This window comes from Eschscholzia californica, unplaced genomic scaffold (genome assembly GCF_041429995.1).
Source record: "Eschscholzia californica isolate CP2 unplaced genomic scaffold, dmEscCali1.0.p SCAF_3, whole genome shotgun sequence".
Taxonomy (NCBI): domain Eukaryota; kingdom Viridiplantae; phylum Streptophyta; class Magnoliopsida; order Ranunculales; family Papaveraceae; genus Eschscholzia; species Eschscholzia californica.
In genome coordinates this window covers 21,434,942-21,454,695 of record NW_028238420.1, presented here as the reverse complement: position 1 = coordinate 21,454,695, position 19,754 = coordinate 21,434,942, and positions in this window count along the sequence as shown.

The following is a 19,754-nucleotide window of genomic DNA, read 5'->3' as shown; positions in this document are numbered from 1 at the left end:
TATTAGGGATTGGATACCTTATCCATCTAAGAGCTTTGTTCAAAGGTTTGTAATTAATTACAAGCCTAGGAACTCCTCTTTCAAGTTCAGCAGCATTTTCAACATAAAATGCAGGACAACTCCAAGGGCTGTATGATTTTCTAATTAAACCTTTGAGTAATAACTCATCAATCTCTTTTTTGCAAATTTCCAAATGGCGAGGCCCCATAGCAATAGGTCTAGCCTTAGTGGGAATTTGCCTTTCATTGAAGTCTGGCTCATAAGGCAGACTAACAATATGTTTCTTTCTTTCCCAGAAGGCATTGGGGATATCAGAACATATTGTTTTGACAATAAGATCATAAAGATCATTTATTTTCCTTTGAATTAAAGGATGCTTGATTTTTTCAGTAATTTTCATGCAACTGATCTCCTGAGATAAGGAGTTAAGAAAACTTTCTTTTCTTTGAATTTTCTTTTGTATTAAATCAATCTCGTGATACCGAGGTTTAGTAACGAAATTAAATGTAATTTCCTGAGAATTAATAGAACTTGTTATACCTTTCTCACTAATGCTTTTAATGGGATATAACATGTGAAGAAAAGGATTTCCCAAAATAACATCATGAGAAAGATTCTTTACCATTATAAATGGCATTTCTAAACAAATTCCACTATTGCAAACTGCAGTATTTTGTAGCTTGTAATTTACAAGCATTTTTCTACCATCTGCAGCATTTAAAATTTCAGTAGTTTTTGAAAAGTATCTGGAGGGTATCAATCCTTCATTGATACAGTTTAAATCTGCTCCAGAGTCTACCATGGCAATTGCAGAAAGAGTATATTCTTTATGAACAATGATTTTAATTTTAATATGCCATTTATGGGTAATAACCCTGTCTAACATATTAACATATGTTAAAGATTCATCCTTCAAAGATCCTTCGTCTTTTGAAGATTTATCTTTAACAGATGATAAAGTATTTAATTTTTCCTTTAAGGAATTCCATTCTTCTTCATCTGACTCATGATCAGAACCAGACTCAGAAAGAATAGATTTATCCTTTTTAATTTCAAGAGAAGTTACTCTAGATTTAAGAGTATTAATTTCTCTTTTGAGAACTTTGACTTCATGCAGTAATTCATTAATGCGAGAAGATTCTCCAGGAGTTTCTTCTTTTGATGTTGAAGCCTTAGCTCTTTGTAAAATTTCTTTTAGACTATAAGTCTCTGGTTCTTCAAATTTTAACCTTTTGTCACCTTTCTTTCCATTGTAATCTTCCAAATACTTTTGAAGCATTTGTCTTTTAACAATGGGGTCAGAAAGTTGATCAATAAGGTCAAGGATGAAATTATCCTCTTTTGTTAAAGGAAATAGACCATTTGCCTGACATAAGGCTTTGTAGTAATCACAATTTCCTTCGCAAGAGTCATCCTCAGATTCTTCTGTTTGATCAACAGATCCCTCTGACGATGATTCCTCCTCAGAATTGTCTTCCGCAATAGCGGTTACTTTAAAATTTTTTCCTTCTTCATTAAGAAGTAATTTTTCAAGTGACCTCTTAAGGCCTTCATCAATATTCAGACTATTGATTTTCTTTTTCATTCTACACTTATTAGCGTAGTGGCCAGGTTTCTGGCATTTCCAGCAGACCGGGATAGTCTTTTGCCGAGAATTATTCTCAGGTTCAGACTTCCTTTTCTTTCCTCTAAAATTTTTTTTCTTTCGCTGTTTAGGAAAATACTTCTGCTTGCCATAGACCTTATTGGTCCTTCTCCCTCTATTTTGGATAGAGGTTTCAATAGGTGGTAAGCCAATTTGCTCACAAAAGTCCCCAATAATTCTTTTGCCAAGGACTTTCTCTTTTTGGATTTGTCTATGTAATTTTATTTCATTGCATAAATTAATGCCTTCAGCAACCACTTCTGAGGATAAATCCCCATAAGTGTATTCGGAATAAGGAATAATTCCATTGTGTCTTTGCTTAATACGATTGCGTATTTTTTCCGCAAAGAAATGGGGTAGTCCTGATAAGAACTTCTCTTTCCAAAAATCATTTTGACTATCATGTCTGGTGAAGACTTTTGAAAAGAATACGTCTTTATACCATTTGAACTGAGATAAGTTCTGACATTTTAAATTCATCAGTTGCTCTTGAGATCTATCAATAAGCAACGATGTAGTGCCAATAAAATGTTTTGCTATTGTATACAGAAGTGTATTGACACAATCTGTAACTTGTACAGCCTCATTGCCTCTGACTTCTGTTTTAATAGCCTGTGAAATATGTATTTTGGCTTCTTCAGGAAGGTAGAAATCCCACCATCCTTTCAATTGACCAGTAAAGCCTTGACTTAAGCCTTCGGCAATATTTTGGTCAGAATTACCATGTGCCTTACAAGCAGTTGCATACATAGTCATGTAGTGCAATACCGTTTGTATTTGGTATTCTGACATGCCATCTATATTCCATTCATTAATGGATTTTCCATCAAATTGAACAGTCATGAATTCATCATGTTGTTCTAATTGAAGGTCAACAGGTGTAGGCCTATGATAATAGGGTTTTGCAGGAATATTATAAGCCATTTTCTTTTTGTAAGAAGATGCAAGCTTATTTACTTGAAATTGATTTTCATTATTTTTTTGTTCTGATAAGAACATATTCTCCAGAAGATTGATTTTATCTTCTGTTTTTGAAGAATTTTCTGCTTCATCATAAGAAGCATCAGAATTATAATCTGATTCATGTGTCTCTAGAGGAGCACATTCATTGTCTTTAATTCCAAGATTTTTTAATCTCTTCATGATCTCATCAACCATTTCGGAATTCTGAGGATCCATCTTGAAATCAAAGTTTTCAGAACTCATTGGTTTGAATAAAACCTTTTCTTCAAAAGTAGTTTCTGAAATTTTAGAAACATTTGAAGCCTTTTCTTGTTTTTCAAAATCAATATTTTTCTCAATTCTATTTAATTGATCTCCCATTGTTTTGAGAGTTAAATTTGTAAAATTGTTTTGTTCAACAACAGCCTCAATGTTGTCGCTTTTCCTGTAAGGAGTTGCAACAACTTCTTCGTTGTTGATTCTTATTGCTAATTGGGTTTCCGGAGGATGAACACTTCTAAAAACTTTTCCATTTTTAGCAATAAAATTCTTATAAGAAGATTCAAGAGAAAATATGAAATCTTGATCCTTGAAGTCAGGAAATTTTTCATAAGCACGTTCCATAAAATTGAAGAAATCAATAACTTCTCCATATTTTATTAAAAATTTTTTATAGCGAGAAAACCATTTTTCATGACTCTTAGAGTCTTTAGCAAGGAAAAACCATGTTCTCTTAAATTTGTTTTCTTTGGAATAAAATAATTCTTTTGGAAGTCCCCTAAAAGGAAATTTAAATTTGAATTTTTCTTCTTCATGGATCGTTATAGGCGAAAGGCTATAATAACCCATATCAGAAGGAGTAGGGGATGTTCTTTCACTATTAATTTCAGAAGTGGGTAAATTAACCCTATATTCAGGTTGGTTTACTCCATCAGAGGTAAATTTTGTTCCAGAAATTTTTTCAAAATTAGTTGTTGGAACTGACGAAGTAGAACTTCTACCTGGAATAACTTTGTTGTTTAGGCTTTCCAATTTTAGCCTTGCGATTCTCTGATTAGAGAAGACAATTTCAACATCACCGTCAGGGAACTCTTTGATTTCTTCGAGTTCACGGTTATCTTTTTTAACAGGCTCACTAGCCTTTTCAAGTATCCAGTTTTCAGGTAAATTAACCTGATCCCATGTGATCGTTTTTGGGACCTTTAAATTACTTTTTTCTAAATTGGTTATAAACAAAGTAGTAGACCCCTTTTGATCTTGTAAAATATTTTTCATCTTGGGTACTACAGTGTTCATAACTTTATACTGAATCCTGTAAATTAGGATTATGTTTTCAGCTCCTTGCATCATATTAAATCCATCAGATTTAATGTCTAAGCAAAGAGAGTGCATAATTGTGGGGTCGTTTAACGACAGAGTAAAATTTGGAAAACACGAAAAGAATATGGGTCCGTCACAAAGACTAGACTCCACTATTCCAAGTAATGAATCATGAAATTTGTTGTGTCTTTTATCACGTACACAAATAATTGCGGACGTGTTTAAACCTAAACGGGTAGCAGGTTTCAAACCTACTTGAATTAACCCAACATGCAAGAATTTGTATTGTTGTTGTCTATGTTTATCAATCAAATTTTTAGACAACAATTGGAATGAGTTGTAACCCTCAGTTAAGGGTATAGCCTCTTCTACAGTCTTTACGACATAATCGGAGGTAAATTCAAAAGTTCCTTTCTGTTTATAAACAGAACTTTGAACTGGTAAATTCCAGTTTTGTAAGGATTTTTCGAAATTTTCTTTTATCAAAATTTCTTTATTATAGCTACTATTAGCCTTATCTTGTCTTTTAGACATAGCTCTAGTTAGCCCAAGCATATTTGCCTGATCACTGTCAACGCTTTAATGCCAATCCCTTAAAATGCCCTCACCGGCTACACGGGACTTCCAGGCGACGCGACTTAGGGTGAAAACCCGGGTTTCACAGGACAAAAATGCTTTAGTTCACCAAAGTTAAGCTTCAAGACTTAATAAGTATAGTAGTGTTTAAAGAAATTTAATTTAGATAACAACTTAAACAAAGATTAAAACAAAAACATAAATGAAACTAAAAGAAATTAAAGAACAAAACATAAATGAAAAAGAAACTAAAACTATGATAGATTACATACCTCCCTACGCACTTGGCTCTGATACCAATCTAGACAGGATCATGGAAGAAAGAAAGTTAATGGAAGAAGAAAGTTAGTGGAAGAAACCAATAGTTAGTGGAAGAAGAAAATTAAGAGAAGATGCTTATTTAGCAGCAATTCAGTCTAATCAGACTAACGAATACATCTATCCATATATTCCTTACACTACTATATGGATAGCTCCTATTGAGCTAAAATACGCTCATCTTTCTCCAGCTGAAGCTTCATCCTTTTATCTCAGGGAATCAGCGGACCCATTCCTTTATCCTAAGGAATACAATTTTTACTGCGCAATCCTACAAGTGACTCAATCAGTAGAGTTTGATTCTGTCATAAGGTCAGGCGCTGAATGGGCTTATTCTAAAGCCTTTATTAAAAAAGTTGTTACCCCTGAAATTTGGCAGGGTGATTTATTTAAATATCATGAAATACCCAGAGCTGGGAGAAGAGAGTTGGACAAATATTGGTTTAACTACTTTGATTACATAAAAGCCTGGGAAGGGGCCTTCTGATATGAGAACAGACTAAAGAAACACAGTTGGTTCCTCCAATTTCGTGATTTCAACACCACTAATCTTCCACAGTGGTTTATCAAGTGGTTTTACACTTGGGGATCACACCCCATAATTTTCCCTGACAAAGTCAGGAGTATATTTGATGATTTTATTAAATCCAACCCATCACTAAAAAATCCAGAGCTTATCTTTGCAGCTCATTATCAGGTGCCATGGATAGTTAAATGGGACGTTATTATTGCAAATTGTCCTATTAAAAAATTTGAAATAACAGTCTCTCATGTCCCTTATTTGGGAAGAAGAATTCTTATCAAATGGTGGGATAAATTTGAATTCTTTAAGGATTCAATATTTTCTGTAAAGGGAATTATTTCATTTGAACCAGCACCTCCACCAAAGGCTCCTAAAAAGGATGTTTCAGATCTTCTTAAAGAACTGCTCGCTTCTTCTTCAAAGTCAGACCTAAAGAAGCAGTTAAGAGAAATTTTATGCGACTCATCTGATGAAGATGACAATACTGAAGATGATGACTCTATGCAAGATTCCCAGGACCCATTTGCATAAAGTCTTAATCTCAATTATGATCGCTTTTATTAAAGCCAAGCATTTTGTAATGGGAAGGATATTATTATATCCACCACAATTATTCGCACTTTAAGGTGTCGGCATAAAATGCCAGTTATCTTTGAAATGTGCATTAGCAGTAATTAGGACCTGGCGATGGGGCCCATCGAGCACCCGGGGTTACTTTTACTTGTCGTGATGCGTCGGCGGAAGAGATATTTCAGCAATAATGATTCCTTTACTTTACTTTAATAAAGAGCAATTGTAATACGTCATTGCTTAGGTATTTTGTTTTGTTGTTTTGTAAGTGCTCCATCTATATAAGGAGACTTAGTTCATTTGTAAGAGTACCTTGTAATTTTCTTCTACCTTGTAATCTTGTAAGAACAATAAGAATAAAATCCTTTTCCTCTTTCCATATTTCTCCACTCACTTCCTCCACTAACTATTGGTTTCTTCCACTAACTTTCTTCTTCCATTAACTTTCTTTCTTCCATGATCCTGTCTAGATTGGTATCAGAGCCAAGTGCGTAGGGAGGTATGTAATCTATCATAGTTTTAGTTTCTTTTTCATTTATGTTTTGTTCTTTAATTTCTTTTAGTTTCATTTATGTTTTTGTTTTAATCTTTGTTTAAGTTGTTATCTAAATTAAATTTCTTTAAACACTACTATACTTATTAAGTCTTGAAGCTTAACTTTGGTGAACTAAAGCATTTTTGTCCTGTGAAACCCGGGTTTTCACCCTAAGTCGCGTCGCCTGGAAGTCCCGTGTAGCCGGTGAGGGCATTTTAAGGGATTGGCATTAAAGCGTTGACAGTGATCAGGCAAATATGCTTGGGCTAACTAGAGCTATGTCTAAAAGACAAGATAAGGCTAATAGTAGCTATAATAAAGAAATTTTGATAAAAGAAAATTTCGAAAAATCCTTACAAAACTGGAATTTACCAGTTCAAAGTTCTGTTTATAAACAGAAAGGAACTTTTGAATTTACCTCCGATTATGTCGTAAAGACTGTAGAAGAGGCTATACCCTTAACTGAGGGTTACAACTCATTCCAATTGTTGTCTAAAAATTTGATTGATAAACATAGACAACAACAATACAAATTCTTGCATGTTGGGTTAATTCAAGTAGGTTTGAAACCTGCTACCCGTTTAGGTTTAAACACGTCCGCAATTATTTGTGTACGTGATAGAAGACACAACAAATTTCATGATTCATTACTTGGAATAGTGGAGTCTAGTCTTTGTGACGGACCCATATTCTTTTCGTGTTTTCCAAATTTTACTCTGTCGTTAAACGACCCCACAATTATGCACTCTCTTTGCTTAGACATTAAATCTGATGGATTTAATATGATGCAAGGAGCTGAAAACATAATCCTAATTTACAGGATTCAGTATAAAGTTATGAACACTGTAGTACCCAAGATGAAAAATATTTTACAAGATCAAAAGGGGTCTACTACTTTGTTTATAACCAATTTAGAAAAAAGTAATTTAAAGGTCCCAAAAACGATCACATGGGATCAGGTTAATTTACCTGAAAACTGGATACTTGAAAAGGCTAATGAGCCTGTTAAAAAAGATAACCGTGAACTCGAAGAAATCAAAGAGTTCCCTGACGGTGATGTTGAAATTGTCTTCTCTAATCAGAGAATCGCAAGGCTAAAATTGGAAAGCCTAAACAACAAAGTTATTCCAGGTAGAAGTTCTACTTCGTCAGTTCCAACAACTAATTTTGAAAAAATTTCTGGAACAAAATTTACCTCTGATGGAGTAAACCAACCTGAATATAGGGTTAATTTACCCACTTCTGAAATTAATAGTGAAAGAACATCCCCTACTCCTTCTGATATGGGTTATTATAGCCTTTCGCCTATAACGATCCATGAAGAAGAAAAATTCGAATTTAAATTTCCTTTTAGGGGACTTCCAAAAGAATTATTTTATTCCAAAGAAAACAAATTTAAGAGAACATGGTTTTTCCTTGCTAAAGACTCTAAGAGTCATGAAAAATGGTTTTCTCGCTATAAAAAATTTTTAATAAAATATGGAGAAGTTATTGATTTCTTCAATTTTATGGAACGTGCTTATGAAAAATTTCCTGACTTCAAGGATCAAGATTTCATATTTTCTCTTGAATCTTCTTATAAGAATTTTATTGCTAAAAATGGAAAAGTTTTTAGAAGTGTTCATCCTCCGGAAACCCAATTAGCAATAAGAATCAACAACGAAGAAGTTGTTGCAACTCCTTACAGGAAAAGCGACAACATTGAGGCTGTTGTTGAACAAAACAATTTTACAAATTTAACTCTCAAAACAATGGGAGATCAATTAAATAGAATTGAGAAAAATATTGATTTTGAAAAACAAGAAAAGGCTTCAAATGTTTCTAAAATTTCAGAAACTACTTTTGAAGAAAAGGTTTTATTCAAACCAATGAGTTCTGAAAACTTTGATTTCAAGATGGATCCTCAGAATTCCGAAATGGTTGATGAGATCATGAAGAGATTAAAAAATCTTGGAATTAAAGACAATGAATGTGCTCCTCTAGAGACACATGAATCAGATTATAATTCTGATGCTTCTTATGATAAAGCAGAAAATTCTTCAAAAACAGAAGATAAAATCAATCTTCTGGAGAATAAGTTCTTATCAGGACTACCCCATTTCTTTGCGGAAAAAATACGCAATCGTATTAAGCAAAGACACAATGGAATTATTCCTTATTCCGAATACACTTATGGGGATTTATCCTCAGAAGTGGTTGCTGAAGGCATTAATTTATGCAATGAAATAAAATTACATAGACAAATCCAAAAAGAGAAAGTCCTTGGCAAAAGAATTATTGGGGACTTTTGTGAGCAAATTGGCTTACCACCTATTGAAACCTCTATCCAAAATAGAGGGAGAAGGACCAATAAGGTCTATGGCAAGCAGAAGTATTTTCCTAAACAGCGAAAGAAAAAAATTTTTAGAGGAAAGAAAAGGAAGTCTGAACCTGAGAATAATTCTCGGCAAAAGACTATCCCGGTCTGCTGGAAATGCCAGAAACCTGGCCACTACGCTAATAAGTGTAGAATGAAAAAGAAAATCAATAGTCTGAATATTGATGAAGGCCTTAAGAGGTCACTTGAAAAATTACTTCTTAATGAAGAAGGAAAAATTTTTAAAGTAACCGCTATTGCGGAAGACAATTCTGAGGAGGAATCATCGTCAGAGGGATCTGTTGATCAAACAGAAGAATCTGAGGATGACTCTTGCGAAGGAAATTGTGATTACTACAAAGCCTTATGTCAGGCAAATGGTCTATTTCCTTTAACAAAAGAGGATAATTTCATCCTTGACCTTATTGATCAACTTTCTGACCCCATTGTTAAAAGACAAATGCTTCAAAAGTATTTGGAAGATTACAATGGAAAGAAAGGTGACAAAAGGTTAAAATTTGAAGAACCAGAGACTTATAGTCTAAAAGAAATTTTACAAAGAGCTAAGGCTTCAACATCAAAAGAAGAAACTCCTGGAGAATCTTCTCGCATTAATGAATTACTGCATGAAGTCAAAGTTCTCAAAAGAGAAATTAATACTCTTAAATCTAGAGTAACTTCTCTTGAAATTAAAAAGGATAAATCTATTCTTTCTGAGTCTGGTTCTGATCATGAGTCAGATGAAGAAGAATGGAATTCCTTAAAGGAAAAATTAAATACTTTATCATCTGTTAAAGATAAATCTTCAAAAGACGAAGGATCTTTGAAGGATGAATCTTTAACATATGTTAATATGTTAGACAGGGTTATTACCCATAAATGGCATATTAAAATTAAAATCATTGTTCATAAAGAATATACTCTTTCTGCAATTGCCATGGTAGACTCTGGAGCAGATTTAAACTGTATCAATGAAGGATTGATACCCTCCAGATACTTTTCAAAAACTACTGAAATTTTAAATGCTGCAGATGGTAGAAAAATGCTTGTAAATTACAAGCTACAAAATACTGCAGTTTGCAATAATGGAATTTGTTTAGAAATGCCATTTATAATGGTAAAGAATCTTTCTCATGATGTTATTTTGGGAAATCCTTTTCTTCACATGTTATATCCCATTAAAAGCATTAGTGAGAAAGGTATAACAAGTTCTATTAATTCTCAGGAAATTACATTTAATTTCGTTACTAAACCTCGGTATCACGAGATTGATTTAATACAAAAGAAAATTCAAAGAAAAGAAAGTTTTCTTAACTCCTTATCTCAGGAGATCAGTTGCATGAAAATTACTGAAAAAATCAAGCATCCTTTAATTCAAAGGAAAATAAATGATCTTTATGATCTTATTGTCAAAACAATATGTTCTGATATCCCCAATGCCTTCTGGGAAAGAAAGAAACATATTGTTAGTCTGCCTTATGAGCCAGACTTCAATGAAAGGCAAATTCCCACTAAGGCTAGACCTATTGCTATGGGGCCTCGCCATTTGGAAATTTGCAAAAAAGAGATTGATGAGTTATTACTCAAAGGTTTAATTAGAAAATCATACAGCCCTTGGAGTTGTCCTGCATTTTATGTTGAAAATGCTGCTGAACTTGAAAGAGGAGTTCCTAGGCTTGTAATTAATTACAAACCTTTGAACAAAGCTCTTAGATGGATAAGGTATCCAATCCCTAATAAAAGGGACTTATTAAATCGGCTGTTTTCAGCCAAAGTTATGTCCAAATTTGATATGAAATCTGGGTTTTGGCAAATTCAGATAAATGAAAAAGATAGATACAAAACTGCATTTACAGTTCCATTTGGCCACTATGAGTGGAACGTGATGCCTTTTGGGCTAAAGAATGCCCCTTCAGAATTTCAAAATATAATGAATGACATTTTCAGTCCTTATACGTCATTCTGTATTGTTTATATCGATGATGTTTTAGTGTTCTCTGAGAATATAGATAAACACTTTAAACATCTTCAAGCATTTATTAATGCTGTCAAACATGCTGGTTTAGTTGTGTCAGCCAAGAAAATCAAATTATTTCAAACAGAAATAAGATTTCTTGGCCATACCATCAAAGAAGGGACTATTTTCCCCATTGATAGAGCTATTGCTTTTGCGGATAAATTTCCAGATGAAATCAAAGAAAAAACTCAATTGCAAAGGTTTTTAGGAAGTCTTAATTATATTTCTGACTTCTATAAGAACTTAGCAATTGATGCTAAGCCTTTATTTGACAGGCTTAAGAAAAATCCTCCTGATTGGACTAATGTTCATACAGAAGCAGTCCAGAAAATAAAATTAAAGATTAGGGAAATCCCTTGTCTTGCCATTGCTAATCCAGAAGCTTTTAAAATTGTTGAAACTGATGCTTCTGAATTAGGCTATGGTGGAATCCTTAAACAAAGGATTAATAACAAAGAAACCCTAGTAAGATTTACTTCTGGGATATGGCAAGGGCCAAGGAAAAATTATTCCACAATTAAAAAAGAAATCCTTTCTATAGTTTTGTGTATACAGAAATTCGAAAGTGATTTACTAAACCAAAAATTTTTGGTCAGGGTTGATTGCAAATCAGCCAAAGATGTTTTAGAAAAAGATGTTAAAAATATAGCATCAAAACAAAATTTTGCCAGATGGCAAGGCATATTGTCTGTGTTTGATTTTGACATTGAATTTATCAAAGGAAGTAGTAATTCACTACCTGATTTCTTGACTCGTGAATTTTTACAGGGTCATGAGCAAAAAGCCTGATAATGGCAAAGGGAAAGCTAAATTTGCAGTTTCTCCCTCAAGCGCGGGTTCTCAGTCTTATAAGACTATGATTGTTAAAACAACGGAACAGCTTAAAGCTGAAGCCTTAAAGGCGACTCCTAAGGAGTTAAAATTAAGAGAAGATGCTTATTTAGCAGCAATTCAGTCTAATCAGACTAACGAATACATCTATCCATATATTCCTTACACTACTATATGGATAGCTCCTATTGAGCTAAAATACGCTCATCTTTCTCCAGCTGAAGCTTCATCCTTTTATCTCAGGGAATCAGCGGACCCATTCCTTTATCCTAAGGAATACAATTTTTACTGCGCAATCCTACAAGTGACTCAATCAGTAGAGTTTGATTCTGTCATAAGGTCAGGCGCTGAATGGGCTTATTCTAAAGCCTTTATTAAAAAAGTTGTTACCCCTGAAATTTGGCAGGGTGATTTATTTAAATATCATGAAATACCCAGAGCTGGGAGAAGAGAGTTGGACAAATATTGGTTTAACTACTTTGATTACATAAAAGCCTGGGAAGGGGCCTTCTGTTATGAGAACAGACTAAAGAAACACAGTTGGTTCCTCCAATTTCGTGATTTCAACACCACTAATCTTCCACAGTGGTTTATCAAGTGGTTTTACACTTGGGGATCACACCCCATAATTTTCCCTGACAAAGTCAGGAGTATATTTGATGATTTTATTAAATCCAACCCATCACTAAAAAATCCAGAGCTTATCTTTGCAGCTCATTATCAGGTGCCATGGATAGTTAAATGGGACGTTATTATTGCAAATTGTCCTATTAAAAAATTTGAAATAATTAGGCTATGGTGGAATCCTTAAACAAAGGATTAATAACAAAGAAACCCTAGTAAGATTTACTTCTGGGATATGGCAAGGGCCAAGGAAAAATTATTCCACAAGAAAGAAAAAAAAATTTTTAGAGGAAAGATAAATCTTACTAGGGTTTCTTTGTTATTAATCCTTTGTTTAAGGATTCCACCATAGCCTAATTCAGAAGCATCAGTTTCAACAATTTTAAAAGCTTCTGGATTAGCAATGGCAAGACAAGGGATTTCCCTAATCTTTAATTTTATTTTCTGGACTGCTTCTGTATGAACATTAGTCCAATCAGGAGGATTTTCAACATAAAATGCAGGACAACTCCAAGGGCTGTATGATTTTCTAATTAAACCTTTGAGTAATAACTCATCAATCTCTTTTTTGCAAATTTCCAAATGGCGAGGCCCCATAGCAATAGGTCTAGCCTTAGTGGGAATTTGCCTTTCATTGAAGTCTGGCTCATAAGGCAGACTAACAATATGTTTCTTTCTTTCCCAGAAGGCATTGGGGATATCAGAACATATTGTTTTGACAATAAGATCATAAAGATCATTTATTTTCCTTTGAATTAAAGGATGCTTGATTTTTTCAGTAATTTTCATGCAACTGATCTCCTGAGATAAGGAGTTAAGAAAACTTTCTTTTCTTTGAATTTTCTTTTGTATTAAATCAATCTCGTGATACCGAGGTTTAGTAACGAAATTAAATGTAATTTCCTGAGAATTAATAGAACTTGTTATACCTTTCTCACTAATGCTTTTAATGGGATATAACATGTGAAGAAAAGGATTTCCCAAAATAACATCATGAGAAAGATTCTTTACCATTATAAATGGCATTTCTAAACAAATTCCATTATTGCAAACTGCAGTATTTTGTAGCTTGTAATTTACAAGCATTTTTCTACCATCTGCAGCATTTAAAATTTCAGTAGTTTTTGAAAAGTATCTGGAGGGTATCAATCCTTCATTGATACAGTTTAAATCTGCTCCAGAGTCTACCATGGCAATTGCAGAAAGAGTATATTCTTTATGAACAATGATTTTAATTTTAATATGCCATTTATGGGTAATAACCCTGTCTAACATATTAACATATGTTAAAGATTCATCCTTCAAAGATCCTTCGTCTTTTGAAGATTTATCTTTAACAGATGATAAAGTATTTAATTTTTCCTTTAAGGAATTCCATTCTTCTTCATCTGACTCATGATCAGAACCAGACTCAGAAAGAATAGATTTATCCTTTTTAATTTCAAGAGAAGTTACTCTAGATTTAAGAGTATTAATTTCTGTTTTGAGAACTTTGACTTCATGCAGTAATTCATTAATGCGAGAAGATTCTCCAGGAGTTTCTTCTTTTGATGTTGAAGCCTTAGCTCTTTGTAAAATTTCTTTTAGACTATAAGTCTCTGGTTCTTCAAATTTTAACCTTTTGTCACCTTTCTTTCCATTGTAATCTTCCAAATACTTTTGAAGCATTTGTCTTTTAACAATGGGGTCAGAAAGTTGATCAATAAGGTCAAGGATGAAATTATCCTCTTTTGTTAAAGGAAATAGACCATTTGCCTGACATAAGGCTTTGTAGTAATCACAATTTCCTTCGCAAGAGTCATCCTCAGATTCTTCTGTTTGATCAACAGATCCCTCTGACGATGATTCCTCCTCAGAATTGTCTTCCGCAATAGCGGTTACTTTAAAAATTTTTCCTTCTTCATTAAGAAGTAATTTTTCAAGTGACCTCTTAAGGCCTTCATCAATATTCAGACTATTGATTTTCTTTTTCATTCTACACTTATTAGCGTAGTGGCCAGGTTTCTGGCATTTCCAGCAGACCGGGATAGTCTTTTGCCGAGAATTATTCTCAGGTTCAGACTTCCTTTTCTTTCCTCTAAAAATTTTTTTCTTTCGCTGTTTAGGAAAATACTTCTGCTTGCCATAGACCTTATTGGTCCTTCTCCCTCTATTTTGGATAGAGGTTTCAATAGGTGGTAAGCCAATTTGCTCACAAAAGTCCCCAATAATTCTTTTGCCAAGGACTTTCTCTTTTTGGATTTGTCTATGTAATTTTATTTCATTGCATAAATTAATGCCTTCAGCAACCACTTCTGAGGATAAATCCCCATAAGTGTATTCGGAATAAGGAATAATTCCATTGTGTCTTTGCTTAATACGATTGCGTATTTTTTCCGCAAAGAAATGGGGTAGTCCTGATAAGAACTTATTCTCCAGAAGATTGATTTTATCTTCTGTTTTTGAAGAATTTTCTGCTTTATCATAAGAAGCATCAGAATTATAATCTGATTCATGTGTCTCTAGAGGAGCACATTCATTGTCTTTAATTCCAAGATTTTTTAATCTCTTCATGATCTCATCAACCATTTCGGAATTCTGAGGATCCATCTTGAAATCAAAGTTTTCAGAACTCATTGGTTTGAATAAAACCTTTTCTTCAAAAGTAGTTTCTGAAATTTTAGAAACATTTGAAGCCTTTTCTTGTTTTTCAAAATCAATATTTTTCTCAATTCTATTTAATTGATCTCCCATTGTTTTGAGAGTTAAATTTGTAAAATTGTTTTGTTCAACAACAGCCTCAATGTTGTCGCTTTTCCTGTAAGGAGTTGCAACAACTTCTTCGTTGTTGATTCTTATTGCTAATTGGGTTTCCGGAGGATGAACACTTCTAAAAACTTTTCCATTTTTAGCAATAAAATTCTTATAAGAAGATTCAAGAGAAAATATGAAATCTTGATCCTTGAAGTCAGGAAATTTTTCATAAGCACGTTCCATAAAATTGAAGAAATCAATAACTTCTCCATATTTTATTAAAAATTTTTTATAGCGAGAAAACCATTTTTCATGACTCTTAGAGTCTTTAGCAAGGAAAAACCATGTTCTCTTAAATTTGTTTTCTTTGGAATAAAATAATTCTTTTGGAAGTCCCCCAAAAGGAAATTTAAATTTGAATTTTTCTTCTTCATGGATCGTTATAGGCGAAAGGCTATAATAACCCATATCAGAAGGAGTAGGGGATGTTCTTTCACTATTAATTTCAGAAGTGGGTAAATTAACCCTATATTCAGGTTGGTTTACTCCATCAGAGGTAAATTTTGTTCCAGAAATTTTTTCAAAATTAGTTGTTGGAACTGACGAAGTAGAACTTCTACCTGGAATAACTTTGTTGTTTAGGCTTTCCAATTTTAGCCTTGCGATTCTCTGATTAGAGAAGACAATTTCAACATCACCGTCAGGGAACTCTTTGATTTCTTCGAGTTCACGGTTATCTTTTTTAACAGGCTCATTAGCCTTTTCAAGTATCCAGTTTTCAGGTAAATTAACCTGATCCCATGTGATCGTTTTTGGGACCTTTAAATTACTTTTTTCTAAATTGGTTATAAACAAAGTAGTAGACCCCTTTTGATCTTGTAAAATATTTTTCATCTTGGGTACTACAGTGTTCATAACTTTATACTGAATCCTGTAAATTAGGATTATGTTTTCAGCTCCTTGCATCATATTAAATCCATCAGATTTAATGTCTAAGCAAAGAGAGTGCATAATTGTGGGGTCGTTTAACGACAGAGTAAAATTTGGAAAACACGAAAAGAATATGGGTCCGTCACAAAGACTAGACTCCACTATTCCAAGTAATGAATCATGAAATTTGTTGTGTCTTTTATCACGTACACAAATAATTGCGGACGTGTTTAAACCTAAACGGGTAGCAGGTTTCAAACCTACTTGAATTAACCCAACATGCAAGAATTTGTATTGTTGTTGTCTATGTTTATCAATCAAATTTTTAGACAACAATTGGAATGAGTTGTAACCCTCAGTTAAGGGTATAGCCTCTTCTACAGTCTTTACGACATAATCGGAGGTAAATTCAAAAGTTCCTTTCTGTTTATAAACAGAACTTTGAACTGGTAAATTCCAGTTTTGTAAGGATTTTTCGAAATTTTCTTTTATCAAAATTTCTTTATTATAGCTACTATTAGCCTTATCTTGTCTTTTAGACATAGCTCTAGTTAGCCCAAGCATATTTGCCTGATCACTGTCAACGCTTTAATGCCAATCCCTTAAAATGCCCTCACCGGCTACACGGGACTTCCAGGCGACGCGACTTAGGGTGAAAACCCGGGTTTCACAGGACAAAAATGCTTTAGTTCACCAAAGTTAAGCTTCAAGACTTAATAAGTATAGTAGTGTTTAAAGAAATTTAATTTAGATAACAACTTAAACAAAGATTAAAACAAAAACATAAATGAAACTAAAAGAAATTAAAGAACAAAACATAAATGAAAAAGAAACTAAAACTATGATAGATTACATACCTCCCTACGCACTTGGCTCTGATACCAATCTAGACAGGATCATGGAAGAAAGAAAGTTAATGGAAGAAGAAAGTTAGTGGAAGAAACCAATAGTTAGTGGAGGAAGTGAGTGGAGAAATATGGAAAGAGGAAAAGGATTTTATTCTTATTGTTCTTACAAGATTACAAGGTAGAAGAAAATTACAAGGTACTCTTACAAATGAACTAAGTCTCCTTATATAGATGGAGCACTTACAAAACAACAAAACAAAATACCTAAGCAATGACGTATTACAATTGCTCTTTATTAAAGTAAAGTAAAGGAATCATTATTGCTGAAATATCTCTTCCGCCGACGCATCACGACAAGTAAAAGTAACCCCGGGTGCTCGATGGGCCCCATCGCCAGGTCCTAATTACTGCTAATGCACATTTCAAAGATAACTGGCATTTTATGCCGACACCTTAAAGTGCGAATAATTGTGGTGGATATAATAATATCCTTCCCATTACAAAATGCTTGGCTTTAATAAAAGCGATCATAATTGAGATTAAGACTTTATGCAAATGGGTCCTGGGAATCTTGCATAGAGTCATCATCTTCAGTATTGTCATCTTCATCAGATGAGTCGTATAAAATTTCTCTTAACTGCTTCTTTAGGTCTGACTTTGAAGAAGAAGCGAGCAGTTCTTTAAGAAGATCTGAAACATCCTTTTTAGGAGCCTTTGGTGGAGGTGCTGGTTCAAATGAAATAATTCCCTTTACAGAAAATATTGAATCCTTAAAGAATTCAAATTTATCCCACCATTTGATAAGAATTCTTCTTCCCAAATAAGGGACATGAGAGACTGTTATTTCAAATTTTTTAATAGGACAATTTGCAATAATAACGTCCCATTTAACTATCCATGGCACCTGATAATGAGCTGCAAAGATAAGCTCTGGATTTTTTAGTGATGGGTTGGATTTAATAAGAGGGAAAAGGATTTTATTCTTATTGTTCTTACAAGATTACAAGGTAGAAGAAAATTACAAGGTACTCTTACAAATGAACTAAGTCTCCTTATATAGATGGAGCACTTACAAAACAACAAAACAAAATACCTAAGCAATGACGTATTACAATTGCTCTTTATTAAAGTAAAGTAAAGGAATCATTATTGCTGAAATATCTCTTCCGCCGACGCATCACGACAAGTAAAAGTAACCCCGGGTGCTCGATGGGCCCCATCGCCAGGTCCTAATTACTGCTAATGCACATTTCAAAGATAACTGGCATTTTATGCCGACACCTTAAAGTGCGAATAATTGTGGTGGATATAATAATATCCTTCCCATTACAAAATGCTTGGCTTTAATAAAAGCGATCATAATTGAGATTAAGACTTTATGCAAATGGGTCCTGGGAATCTTGCATAGAGTCATCATCTTCAGTATTGTCATCTTCATCAGATGAGTCGCATAAAATTTCTCTTAACTGCTTCTTTAGGTCTGACTTTGAAGAAGAAGCGAGCAGTTCTTTAAGAAGATCTGAAACATCCTTTTTAGGAGCCTTTGGTGGAGGTGCTGGTTCAAATGAAATAATTCCCTTTACAGAAAATATTGAATCCTTAAAGAATTCAAATTTATCCCACCATTTGATAAGAATTCTTCTTCCCAAATAAGGGACATGAGAGACTGTTATTTCAAATTTTTTAATAGGACAATTTGCAATAATAACGTCCCATTTAACTATCCATGGCACCTGATAATGAGCTGCAAAGATAAGCTCTGGATTTTTTAGTGATGGGTTGGATTTAATAAAATAATCAAATATACTCCTGACTTTGTCAGGGAAAATTATGGGGGTGTGATCCCCAAGTGTAAAACCACTTGATAAACCACTGTGGAAGATTAGTGGTGTTGAAATCACGAAATTGGAGGAACCAACTGTGTTTCTTTAGTCTGTTCTCATAACAGAAGGCCCCTTCCCAGGCTTTTATGTAATCAAAGTAGTTAAACCAATATTTGTCCAACTCTCTTCTCCCAGCTCTGGGTATTTCATGATATTTAAATAAATCACCCTGCCAAATTTCAGGGGTAACAACTTTTTTAATAAAGGCTTTAGAATAAGCCCATTCAGCGCCTGACCTTATGACAGAATCAAACTCTACTGATTGAGTCACTTGTAGGATTGCGCAGTAAAAATTGTATTCCTTAGGATAAAGGAATGGGTCCGCTGATTCCCTGAGATAAAAGGATGAAGCTTCAGCTGGAGAAAGATGAGCGTATTTTAGCTCAATAGGAGCTATCCATATAGTAGTGTAAGGAATATATGGATAGATGTATTCGTTAGTCTGATTAGACTGAATTGCTGCTAAATAAGCATCTTCTCTTAATTTTAACTCCTTAGGAGTCGCCTTTAAGGCTTCAGCTTTAAGCTGTTCTGTTGTTTTAACAATCATAGTCTTATAAGACTGAGAACCCGCGCTTGAGGGAGAAACTGCAAATTTAGCTTTCCCTTTGCCATTATGAGGCTTTTTGCTCATGACCCTGTAAAAATTCACGAGTCAAGAAATCAGGTAGTGAATTACTACTTCCTTTGATAAATTCAATGTCAAAATCAAACACAGACAATATGCCTTGCCATCTGGCAAAAATTTGTTTTGATGCTATATTTTTAACATCTTTTTCTAAAACATCTTTGGCTGATTTGCAATCAACCCTGACCAAAAATTTTTGGTTTAGTAAATCACTTTCGAATTTCTGTATACACAAAACTATAGAAAGGATTTCTTTTTTAATTGTGGAATAATTTTTCCTTGGCCCTTGCCATATCCCAGAAGTAAATCTTACTAGGGTTTCTTTGTTATTAATCCTTTGTTTAAGGATTCCACCATAGCCTAATTCAGAAGCATCAGTTTCAACAATTTTAAAAGCTTCTGGATTAGCAATGGCAAGACAAGGGATTTCCCTAATCTTTAATTTTATTTTCTGGACTGCTTCTGTATGAACATT